Source organism: Trachemys scripta, chromosome 5, assembly GCF_013100865.1.
Source record: "Trachemys scripta elegans isolate TJP31775 chromosome 5, CAS_Tse_1.0, whole genome shotgun sequence".
NCBI classification, from domain to species: domain Eukaryota; kingdom Metazoa; phylum Chordata; order Testudines; family Emydidae; genus Trachemys; species Trachemys scripta.
Window position 1 is genome coordinate 73,214,673 of NC_048302.1, and position 12,321 is coordinate 73,226,993.

The 12,321-nt window shown below is 52.9% G+C and overlaps 1 protein-coding gene across 3 annotated transcripts in view; it reads left to right on the forward strand.

Annotated features, from left to right (window-relative positions):
- Positions 1-9,835: 9,835 nt before the first annotated feature.
- The window catches only part of WDR17 (WD repeat domain 17), a 107,157-nt gene continuing 104,671 nt past the window's right edge, over positions 9,836-12,321 (forward strand). The window contains exon 1 of one of the 3 annotated variants that reach the window (XM_034771139.1): positions 9,836-9,892. The gene's annotated coding sequence lies outside the window, so the exon portion shown is untranslated. Of the gene's footprint in view, positions 9,893-10,019; positions 10,094-11,051; positions 11,172-12,321 lie in introns of those variants that run through there. The other 2 variants (XM_034771137.1, XM_034771138.1) reach the window with 2 other exon arrangements.

The following is a 12,321-nucleotide window of genomic DNA, read 5'->3' on the forward strand; positions in this document are numbered from 1 at the left end:
GCACGGGAGTTTGGCGTAAGGGGGATCTGCCAGTATCCTTTAGTTAGGTCTATGGTTGACAGATACCTGGCTCCCCCGAGGTGCTCCAACAATTCATCCACCCTCGGCATTGGGTATGCATTGAAGCGGAAGATAGTGTTGACTTTTCTGAAGTCGATGCAAAACCGGGTCGTCCCGTCTGGCTTCGGGACTAAGACGATAGGGCTACGCCACTTACTCGTTGATTCCTCCACCACTCCCATCTCCAACATCGTCTCTACCTCCTGTCGGACTGCATCCCGCATTCTCTTGGGTAACGGTCGGTGGTTATCCCTCACCCTCTTCCCGGGGTCGGTGGCGATATGATGACTCATTAGAGTCGTCCGGCCCGGGCGGGCAGATAAAACATCCGGAAATTCCTCCACCAGCCGTTGTAAGTGCCCTCTCTGTCTGGGATTGAGGCCTGACCCCAACGTGGCCGGTCTGGGGTCGGGAAGATCTCCTGCTAGGGGTCCAAGTTCTGAGTCTGGGGTGGACGGGCCAATGAACATGGCTTCCCGTGTTTTCCAGGCCTTCAGAAGATTGACATGATAAATGCGAGTTCCTTACGTCGTCCCGGTAGTCTGACTTCGTAGTCAACTGGCCCCACTCATCGGATTACTTCATAGGGGCCCTGCCATTTGGCCAGGAGTTTCGACTGAGCTGAGGGCAGTAGGAGCAGCACCCGATCGCCTGGGCTGAATTTCCTCCCTCTAGTCCCGCGGTTATAGAGGCGTTCCTGGCATGTCTGGGCCCGTTCCAAGTTTTCCCAGGCGAAGGCCCCTAATGTTTGGAGTCGCTCCCGGAGGTGTAGCGCATATTGCGTGGTTTCGAGGACCCACGTTTCCTGGGCTTCCCACTCCTCCTTCAGGAGGTCCAATATCCCCCTGGGCTGTCTGCCGTATAAGAGCTTGAAGGGCGAGAACCCCCTCAAGGTCTGTGGCACCTCTCTTATAGCGAATAACAAGGCCGGCAACAAGGCATGCCAATGCGAGGGGTCCTCCTCTACAAACTTCCGCAGCATAGCTTTTAGCGTGCCGTTGAATCGTTCTACCCGGCCATCGGTCTGCAGATGGTACACCGATGTCCGGAGAATCCGTATATGGAGGAGGCGACATAGCTCTGCTATTAATTTGGAGGACAGTGGCAGAAAAAGTTTGTGCCCTGATCAGTCAATATTTCACCGGGTATCCCAACCCGGGCGAAAATCTTTACTAGTTCATTCGCGATGGTTGGTGCTGTCACTGTCTTTAGGGGAACGGCTTCGGGATAGTGCATTGCATAATCCACCACCACTAGGATAAAGCGATTCCCTGTCTTACTTCATTCGAGGGGGCCGACGAGGTCCATCCCAATCCGCTCAAAGGGTACCCCCACGACCGGCATGGGTACCAGGGGCGCACGGGCTACCCCTTTTGGCCCAGTTCGCTGGCATTCTGGGCATGAGGCGCAAAAGTCCACCACCTCTCGGTGTATGCCTGGTCAGAAGAACCGGCGAGCTACCCTCTGTAGGGTCTTCTCAGGACCCAGGTGTCCTGCCCAAGGGTTCGCGTGGGCTAGTTGGAGGAGGCCGGCTCGCAGTCTCCGGGGGACAACAGCTGACGGAACGTCTCTTGGGTCTGGGGTTCCTGTGCTATGCGGTATAGGCGGTCCTGCCAAACTTCAAAGCGGGGGCCCTGTGAAGTCCGTGGCGTCATGTCTCCCTCGGTATCAGGGTTGGTGGCCTGCTCCCAGGCTCTGCTTAGGGTTGGGTCTTCTCGTTGTTCCTGTAAGAAGTCCCCATCACGCTCTAGTTCTGCTTGGGCGTCCTCTACTGAATGGGGCCTGTCTCCAGGATGATCCACGGGGGCCTCTGAGGTTGAGGAGGTCCCCTCGCCAGGGTCACTCCTTGGTCTGCGTCCGAGCAGTCCCATTCTAGGTGCCTTAGTCCTGTCTGGTCGGGGCTCGGGCGGCTGATATCTCAGGAGAACCTCCCCGAAGCCCAGCCAATCCCGTCCCAGCACCACCGGGTAGGCCAGCCTGGGGGCCACTCCTACCCGGGGACCCTCCTCTCGGCAGCCTACTCCTATTTTGACCCAGGCTCTGGGGTACGGGCGGATGTCCCCGTGCACACACTGTAGGTGGATCGGGGGCCCCAAAAGATTAAGGTTCGGGACCAGCCCCTCTCGTATGAGGGTCTGACTGCACCCAGAGTCTACGAGGGCGTTCGTGGGGGTCCCGTCAACCCGGACAGGGACTACCAGCTTTCCTATCCCTCTCCTCCGAGCCCTTCGTCCGGCCACCCAGGCTTGCCCGTAGCTGCAGTCCATAAAAGGGCAATCTCATCGAAAATGTCCTTCTTGTCCGCAACCCCAGCATCTTTCTCAAGTCTCAGCCGGCCCTGGGCCTCTCCCAAGGGGGCCTGCTCGCTCTGGGGGCTGTTGCTCCCTCCGAGTCATCACCTGTGGTAACTTGTGTCTGGGCTTGGGGTTGGGGGGCCTTGGATGCCCATGGCTGTTGCCTGCCAGTGGTTCAGAGGGTCCCAACCCACGAAGCTTCCCCTTCTCTGTCCCGCCCTTGCGACCAAGGTTCCCGGCAGCTCGGGGTGGCACCTCAGCCCTTTCGGCAGATAAGTAGTCCTCCATCAAGGCCACCGCTGCTGACAAGGTGGCTGGTCGATGCCGTCGTACCCAGGCCCTTCCTCCCGGGGGCAGGATCTGGGTGAATTGTTCTAGGGCCACCATCTCCGCCACCTGGGGTCCCGTCAAGCCTTCCGGGTTCAACCACTTCCAACAGTGGTCTCGGATGCGTTGGGCCACTGCGCGGGGTCGGGCCCCCGGAGGGTACTGTTCCTTGCGGAGGCGCTGTCGGTAGGTCTCCGGGCTAATGCCGGTATGGTCCAGGATGGCCGCCTTCACTCGGGCGTACTCGAGTGCCTCCCGGGGGTCGAGGCTACGGTATGCGGCTTGAGCCTGCCCCGTCAAATAGGGGGCTAGCAAGGTGGCCTGATGTTCTGAGGGCCACCGGGCAGCGGTTGCCACCCGCTCAAACGTCACCAAAAATGCTTCTGGGTCGTCCACAGGCCCCATCTTGGTGAGGCGAACTGGTAGTGCCCCTAAGGTATCCCCCAGTCCGGTCCCCATGGGTGCGGCAGGGGTGCCTCCCGCCAGGCGTAATAGCGCGGCCATCTGTTGTACCAGGTGTTCCTGCTGCGCCTGCTGTTGGGCGGCCAACTCCCGGAGGAGCTGCTGCTGGTGTTCTTGGTGCTGAGTCATCAGCAATTGCTGTTGGGTCATCATTTGTTGCAACATTTGCACCTGCTGCTGTTGCTGCTGGGCCAACTGCTCCTGTTGCTTTTCTAGCATCCACTTCAGGAGCTTCTCGGCCTCCATCTTGGGGGTCAGCGGGATGCTCCCGACGCAACCCCCACACTCTGGACCCTTTAACAGGTCCGGATCACTCCCCACTTCTGGTACCACGTGTGACAGGGCTGGGACTCACCACCGCAGCGTCTCCTACTGGTCGTCTCGGGGAATCGGTTCGATCTGGTAGAGCGCCTCCTTCTGGTGGTGTCCTGTCTGTCGTCCCACCAGGGGTTGGCGTGTGGACCCGCTGCGCTCCCGACGCACAGGGTCCTCTTTCTGGAACACTGCCCTCCGACAGTGTCCTTCTGTCTATTCGCACCCCCTTCGGGAGGGGGGAGGGGGAAGATGATCAACAGTCCCACACCTTGAAGTCCGATCCCTACAGTCCAGGATCTGGCGTGGTTCCGACTGGCCGCTCCCTGCGGCCTATGGCTGAGTGTATGGCCAAAGGGAACACAAAGGGGGAAAGGCGGGGGGAGGACCCAGGCCCGCCCACTACTGTGAGTCCCAGTCCAGAGGCCCTCGAGCAACAGCCTTGCTGTCCTCCTTCTCCTTCCTCTTCTGACTACTCCTCTGGACCTCTTCCCCAACGGCCCTTTGTGATGTTATTGATATAATCTGGGACCATATAGATCATTGTTGCAACCAAGGTCCTGTAGTGGCACGCAAATCTTGTATAAAGGGGGTCAAATGGGGTGTCTAAAACAAGGTTATGGTTTGCTGGTTATGATTATGCTGTCTATACGTGTGTATCACTTTTGTAGTTGAAGTTATGAATATTGGCTCTATACTGTCTGTATTTCAAACTTATGCTATGCTTCTGGGTGACATCCCAGACAAACTGGTGTTAGCTCTGCCTAGCCTGCTTGATGGCCCATTAAGGACCATCAGCTATACAATGGACCCATCGAGAGAAGGCAGATACGCCTTGTAACTCAGCAAAGTATGCAGGGACTGGCCCATGTGACTCCAGACTCCATTTTGCTGTAATTTTCCGCAGTAAGAACAAAGAGGTTTTCTTACACCTGGAAAAGACTATATAAGGCTGATGCCTCATCTCCATCTGGTCTTCAATCCTGCTTCATACCTCTGGAGGAACTTTGCTACAAGCTGAAGCTTTGAACAAAGGACTGAGGACCCATCCCAGCGGGGGATGTATCCCAGAGACTTGATTTGAACCTGCAGTTTATTCCATCGCTGCTGCAAGCCTGAACCAAGAACTTTGCCATTACTGTATGTAATTGATTCCATTTAACCAATTCTAACTCTCATCTCTATCCTTTTCCTTTTATGAATAAACCTTTAGATTTTAGATTCTAAAGGATTGGCAACAGCGTGATTTGTGGGTAAGATCTGATTTGTATATTGACCTGGGTCTGGGGCTTGGTCCTTTGGGATCAGGAGAACCTTTTTCTTTTACTGGGGTATTGGTTTTCATAACCATTTGTCCCCATAACGAGTGGCACTGGTGGTAATACTGGGAAACTGGAGTGTCTAAGGAGATTGCTTGTGAGACTTGCGGTTAGCCGGGGGGTGAGACCGAAGTCCTCTTAGTCTGGCTGGTTTGGTTTGCCTTAGAGGTGGAAAGAACCCCAGCCTTGGGCTGTAACTGCCCTATTTGAGCAATTTGTCCTGAGTTGGCACTCTCAGTTAGGTTCCGCCAGAACCGCTTTGTCACACCCTTCTCCCCGCTAGGCCTTTTCCTTCCCGGCCTGCCGCCTGGCAGGCTACGGAGTAGGACCTTCTCCCGCTCTCTAAGGCTAGGTCTACACTACCCGCCTGAATCGGCGGGTAGAAATCGACCTCTCGGGGATCAATTTATCGCGTCCCATCGGGACGCAACAATCAATCCCTGAATCGGCGCTCTTACTCCACCAGCGGAGGTGGGAGTAAGCGCCGTCAACAGAAAGCTGCAGAAGTCGATTTTGCCGCCGTCCTCACAGCGGGGTAAGTCGGCTGCGATACGTCGAATTCAGCTACGCTATTCACATAGCTGAATTTGCGTATCTTAAATCGACTCCACCCTGTAGTGTAGATGTACCCTAAGGTTGGTCTGCACTGCGCTGTCCGTGGTGCTGGCCTCCCAGCTCTGGAGACAGACCTTCCCCTCTGAAGGCCTGGGACAGACTGACTGCTCTCGTCCTGAGCAGTCTTTTATATGGCTGAGCTGGGCCCTGATTGGCTGGCCCCAATCTGTCCTCTGATTGGCTCGCAACAAGCCCTTCTCTCATTGGCTGCCGGAGTACGCAGGCGCCCGGGCCTGCCGCAGTCCCCACTCTCCGGGCGTGGGGCAGCCGCCCCACCACACACGGCTATAATCTGAACGTTTTGAGTTAGCACAATGGCTTTTAACATATCGGCCTCTTTTTTTATGCTAGTTAATTCCTCCTGTGAGGCAGTCATCTGAGCAGTTTGTGCCATCACAGTAGCTATCAATTCAAAGGTAGAGGTGGAAGTTAACTAATTCCTTTTGTGAATTAGCCAATTCTCCCTTTAGCCTTTCTTATTCCTTAAGTAAGTTTTTCTGCTTTCATCTTCCATTCATTTATCTCTGTTTTAAGAGAGTTTACTAATTCCTCTTTTTCTAACTAGTTTTCTAAATAGTTTAAGGCTGTTTGCTCAGCCTTATACTATTTACTTCCTTACATAAAACTCCAGCCACCATTTTCAAACCAGCTCACTTTTTCTCCTTTTTACTAGGAATTCCTTTTTTCTCAGGTTGAGCCCATTGCTCATAGTTGCTGGTAAGTACCAGGTCCAATGAACGCATTTTTCTTTCCAAGGACCACATCCTACCTTTCTAACAATCTTCTAAGTTGTTTCCCAACATTATTTCTAAAGTATTATATCATGCCTCAGTTTCCCTTTTGCTGTCATTCTAATTTATTCCTTCCTTTGCTAGATACTGGTCTCAGGTATAACCCGGCCACACCCGAGTCCCAAGTTCCTTAAAAACATATAGACTGTTGCAAAGACATAGGTTATGACCCTGATCACTCCAGACTTACAAATTCCTTTAATAAAACTAAATTATGACCAGAATATGGGCTATTACCCTAGTTCTAAGCATTCTTCCTGTGCAGGGATTGGGTTGTGGTTGGTGCACCAATCCTTACACTGGCTACAATCCTCACTACCTGTTATACCACCGAACCTATTCTCACCTCCCTTTTACCCAACCACACAGGGCATCAGCAGTGGCTAGGATTCCAGCGATCTCGGCAACGAGTGTCTACATAAATTAATAATTATTATTATTAATAAAGTTAATAATTTATGTAGAAACTCATACATTAAAGAGACATTACAACTTAACATTACCATTCTGAGAGTGGTGATTGAACAGTCACAGAATGGGGTGAGGTGGATCTCACTCAAAGACAGATATCCAGCTTTATTTACAAACATTCTTTTAAGAAAGAGACAGAAAATCAAACTTTCACTTGATCTTTCTGAATCCCTATGAACCATCTAGGTCCTTCTGATCTGTCTACTGCTCTCCTATTTCTGATCTTCTCCCTTCACTGCTGTTGGTCTGTCTCCGCTCTCTGATTTTCACCTAATGCGCATGCTCTCTCTCTCTCTCTCTCTCTCTCTCTCTCTCTCACACACACACACACCAGCCTACTGGCTGTCTCCTTATATTCAGTTTCTGGCCTTCTGATTGGTTGCTATTTCAGGCTTGGTAATTAGCATGGACCCTCCCTGTGTGGGCAGCAACTGTTTGACCAATCAACTTTGCCTGTCATTCAAGCTACTCCACCTGCTAACCCCTCCCTTCAGGAATTTTGGAGTGAGTTGAATCACGTGTTTCTTATCTGCTACTGGTTAATTTAGTGTGATCCTCCATTTTGATGTTTTCTAATAGAGAATTATTGTAGTGGCCATTTTGGATTTTTAACTATAAATGATCATTACTTATTTAAAGCCCTAATTCTAAAACTAACTACATTTTTATGCAAGCTAAGGCATTTATGATACTATCACCAACATTATTATTCAAATCCAAAGAGGTGATTTTCACGATGTCTTTAAACCTCCTTTTCAGTTTTCCTGCAGATCTCTATCTAAGCTGCTGCTAGAGTTTTTTTCAGAGCAGCTAAAGCAAAATCTTTTGTATCAGTGGGACCAAAACCCATGGCTGAGTTCTATGTAAATGGAGCTTCAAGGGGATGGAAAGTCCACAGGAAGGTAAGAAAACATGAGGTCATTCTGCTTCTTTGGGGAAAAAATTTCATTGAACTTTGGAAGATATAAGCAAAGACAGAAGCCATCTTTAGCATCTATTAGACCAGTGGTTCTCAAACTTTTTTTTTCCTGGACCACTAGAAAATTGCTGAGGATCTCGGCAGCCCACTTAATGATCTTTCCAAATGTTGTTTGTACCGTTAGCTAACTATTGTATAAAAAAGCACTATATAAAAAAACCTTAATAATAATTAACATTTTTGTTCTACAAATAAAAGCACACAACTCATATTTTAATATCAGTAGTCTTACCTTTATAATGTGTTGGATGTGCCCTCTCTCCCCCGCATGCAGCAGCCCCGAGCTGGGGCTGGGATGGAGTGGGGGGTCTCTCTCTCCCCCTCCCACCCCCAGCAACCCCTGAGCTGGGGAAAGCCACCTCCTTCTCTGGCCACCACAGCCCTGCATGTCACAAATTCCCACCACCACCTCTTCTCATTCCACTACCCCCTCCCACCTCTCCCCTATTACCCCCAAGGCCACCGCCTCACCTTACATATACATCTTCTCCAGGGTCCAGGCACCTAATTAGTGGAGCCACACAGGCATGGCTCCACTAATAAGATGGGTGGCCCTTCATTCTCTCATGTGCAGCTGCCCAGGCGTGCACCTTAGCATAGGCGCTGATTTCTGCTCCAGCCGGTGGGTGCTCGACCCCCCTTTTCCCCCAGCCCTGCCCCTACTCCACCCCTTCCCCCAAGTCTCCAGCCCCACCCTGCCTCTTCCCACCCCTACTCCACCTCCATCCCCCATTCCACCCCCTTCCCCAAGTCCCTGCCCCTGCCTTGCCTCTTCCCCATCGCCTCCCTTGAGTGCACTGAGTCCCCACTCCTCCTCCTCCCGCCAGCTGTTCGGCGGCAGGCAGAAGTGCTGGAGGGAGGGGAAGGAGCAGGAACATGGCATGCTCAAGGGAAGAGGCGAGGGGAGCTTGGCTGCTGGTGGGTGCGGAACACCCACTAATTTTTCCCCCTGGGTGCTTCAGTGCCAGAGCACCCACGCCTAGACACCGTAGAGGGAACTATTTGTGGACCACCTGAATGGAGTTTGTGGACCACTGGTGGTCCACAGACCACAGTTTGAGAACCTCTGCATTGGACGCAAGGGACCAGAGCTCTTGCAAGCTGAGCAAGGTAAGTCCTTCAACCAAGGTGGCAGGGGTTGAAGTCTCTGGAAACTGATACAGGAGAGAAACCTTGGAAGACAAGGGAACCAGTGCCCTGTACCTCCGTGGAAGGCCCTGAGTGAAAATTAGCCATGGCTGGGAAGAAGAATGTCTGGTGTGAGAAATCATCTTGAACAAAGTCTGTACCTTGCGAGATTAAATTTTAGATTCATGTTTTAACTTAGTTACTTGTAACCCTTTCTAACTTTATTCCTTTACTTGACATCACTCAGTACAGTGTTTATGGGGAAAGGTGAATGATTACCATCCGGGCCGGCTCTAGCGTTTTTGCCCCCCAAGCACACACACACAAAAAAAGCCGCGATCGCGATTGGCAGCAATTCGGCGGGAGGTCGTTCGCTCCCAGAGGGAGTGACGGACGTGCTGCCCCCCTCTTCATTGGCTGCCCCAGGCACCTGCTTGCTACGCTGGTGCCTGGAGCCAGCCCTGATTACCATGAAACCTTACCACAGCAAATTTTTTCCCACTTATTTGTCTGGTGTGTCTTGTCTACATGCTAAGGATCTAGGTGACCACTACATTTAGGGCCAGGAAGGAATTTTCTCCTACCTATTGCCTCTTACAGAGTAAAACATTTCTAGTTTCTAACATGATGCCAGTGTCTTTTTCCTCTTAGTCTAGTTTTCCCACAATCATTTCACGCTTTCATTTGTACTATACTTGAGTACTGTAAACTTGCACGATGACAGCACACCACCCTCCAGCCAGTCACTCCTGGACACCTGCTCAGAGCATGCTGTCAACACAGCAAGGGGGCGACACACCACCCTCCTTCCTGCTCGCGCAGTCACCGTGTGACCGCCTCCCAGCCGTGCCGCAGGGCGCCCCCTTCTTAGCTTAGAAGCGCTCTGGGACAGGGATTGTCTGGCCCGACCGGGGACTGCAACCCTACCCACAATGCACAGCGCAAGGCTCGTTTCAATATCGCTATGACGTACAGGGCTCGCTTGCACGGGACTGCTGGGCATGCGGAGTCACGGCTGCTCCCCCGCCCCCAACACCTCCACAAACGCCCCCTCCTTCCCCCACCCATCTCTTTCCACGCCCCTTAACGCACAGCTCTTCTTCCACCGCCTCCCCAGGTCGCTCCGTTGCTACGGTAACTAACCCTCCCTTCTTCACTCTGTCATCAGATTCGGGCTCCGTCTCCTCCTGCCCCCCCCCCCGGGAACGGTCCAGCGGCTCTCTCCAATCAGCTTGCGGCTGGACTGAGGAGGCGGGCCCCGCTGGTTGCCTGGGTGACGGGTTGGTTGGTTTCACCCCCAGCCGAGGGGACAGTGTTGGTGCGGGCAGCGGGCAGGTAGGAGCTGCGGCCGGTTGGGGAGCGGCTGCTGGGTGACCGCTGGGGCGGGGCTCGCACTTGCCGCCGGTAGATGTGCGGGCTGGGGCTGGAGGGCTGCCCTGCACCCAGGGGGTGGGCCGGGTCTGGGAGGTGGCGGCGGCTCGGGGTGTCAGTGCCTGTCGGGGGGTTGTGTTTCACATCAGCCGCCTCGGAGGAGCCGGAGAGCGCTTCCTTCGCCTCCGCTCCCCTCCCCGGCGCCGGGGGAGAGCGGCCCGGGGGAAGGGTCTCTGATTGGCAGCTTGTCCCAGTCACACAGAGACGCAGAATTGTTTTCTTATCATCAATAAACTTTCTTGGGGGACTTTGTGTTTCCCCCCCGTGGGAGCTGCAGGGCGAGAGGGCGGCCGGGAGAAGGGCCTGGCTTCAGAGATACTTGCTGGGTTTGCAGAGAAAGGATGGGGGTTCGCTTTTTTACCGGTGAAATCCTGTCTCCCCGCTAGGCAATGGCAGAACTGGAAAAACTGCTGAATGAAAGTCAAACACATTCACAAAGATAAACTTGAAAACAAGTCTAAGCCAAAATAAACTTTGCAGACATAAAGGTATAAGAATTGCCATACTGCATGGGACCAATCGTCTGTCTAGCCCATTATCCTGTCTTTAACAGTGGCTATTGCCAGAGGTTGGGGGAGTGAACAGAACAGGGCAATTTTGAAGAGAGCCACCTGTCTTCTGCCCCTGGTTTCTGGCAGTCAGTGCTTCAGGGTCACCCTGAGCATAGGATTACAGCCATGAACTTCTTGGCTAATAGCCATTGATGGATCTCTCTTCCATGAATTTATCTAGTTCTTTTTTAAACCCAGTAATACTTCTGGCCATCACAACATCCCATAACAATGAGTTCCACAGGTTTTTTGTGCATTATATGAAAAAATACTTCATGGTGTAGGTGCACAATGGATTTATATAGTGGTATCATGTTTTCTGTTGTATTTTCTACTCCTTTCCTTGTTAGCCTTTTTTGATGGCTGCTGCGCATTGAGCCGAAGTTCTCAGAGAACTATCTGTGATGATTCCAAAGACTCTTTCTTGAGTAGTAAGAGCTAATTTATAATCCATCATTATAAATGTAGTTGGGAGTATTTTTCCAAGGTGCATTACTTTGCACTTGTCAGTGTTGAATTTCATCTGCCATTTTGTTGCCCAGTCACCCAGTTTTTTGAGATCCCTTTCATAGAATCATAGAACTGGAAGGGACCTTGAGAGCTCATCTTGTCTAGTCCCCTGCACTCAAAGCAGGACTAAGTATTATCCAGACCATCCCTGACAGGTGTTTGTCCAACCTGCTCTTAAAAATCCCCAATGATGGAGATTCCACAACCTCCCTAGGCAATTTATTCCAGTGCTTAACCACTCTGACTGTTAGGAAGTTTTTCCTAATGTCCAACCTAAACCATCCTTGCTGCAATTTAAGCCCATTGCTTCTTGTCCTATACTCAGAGGTTAAAAAGAATTATTCCCCCCCCCCTCCTTGTAACTGCCTTTTAAGTACTTGAAAACTGTTACCATGTCCCCTCTCAGTAGGGTGACCAGACGTCCCGATATTATCGGGACTGTCCCGATTTTAGGGGACTTATCCCCCGTCCTGACCTTACATTGATCCGGATGTCTGGTCACCCTATATGAGGGGGACCGCGGCAAGCCGGCGCCACCCATCTCCCAGGTTTTTCCAATAAGGCCACTCACCTTTCCTCCCTGGGCCTTGGGGCAGCGCGCAGCTGAGCTCCTGGCGCGGCGGCGCCAGCCTACAGGGCCTGCTGCCCGGCCGGCAGGAGCTTGCAGAGTGCAGCCCTTCCCCTGACCTGGGCACACAGAGAGGCAGTGAGGAGGTCTCGCTGCGTGCTGCAGCAGGGCGTGGCTTGTAGACTCCGGTAGTGGGCGCCGGGCAGAGAGCCCCCCCTGGCACCCTCCCCTCCCCTCGACCTGCCCTGCCCCTAGGAAGGAGCCAGAGGGACTGGGAGGGACCTGCCTGCTGGATGCTTCCTGGGAGCTGCTCCAGGTAAGCACTGCTGGGCTCACCTGGCCCCCTGGCAGGTCCCTCTGGGGGGGTTCCCCTCAGCCCCACTGCCCTCAGCCCCCACCCTGACCCTGTTCCCTCAGCCTCCCCCGCATTTTCCCCCCTGTGCCCCCCACCCTCAATCCACTGCCCTCAGCCCCCCTGACCCTGTTCCCTCTGCCTCCCCCCC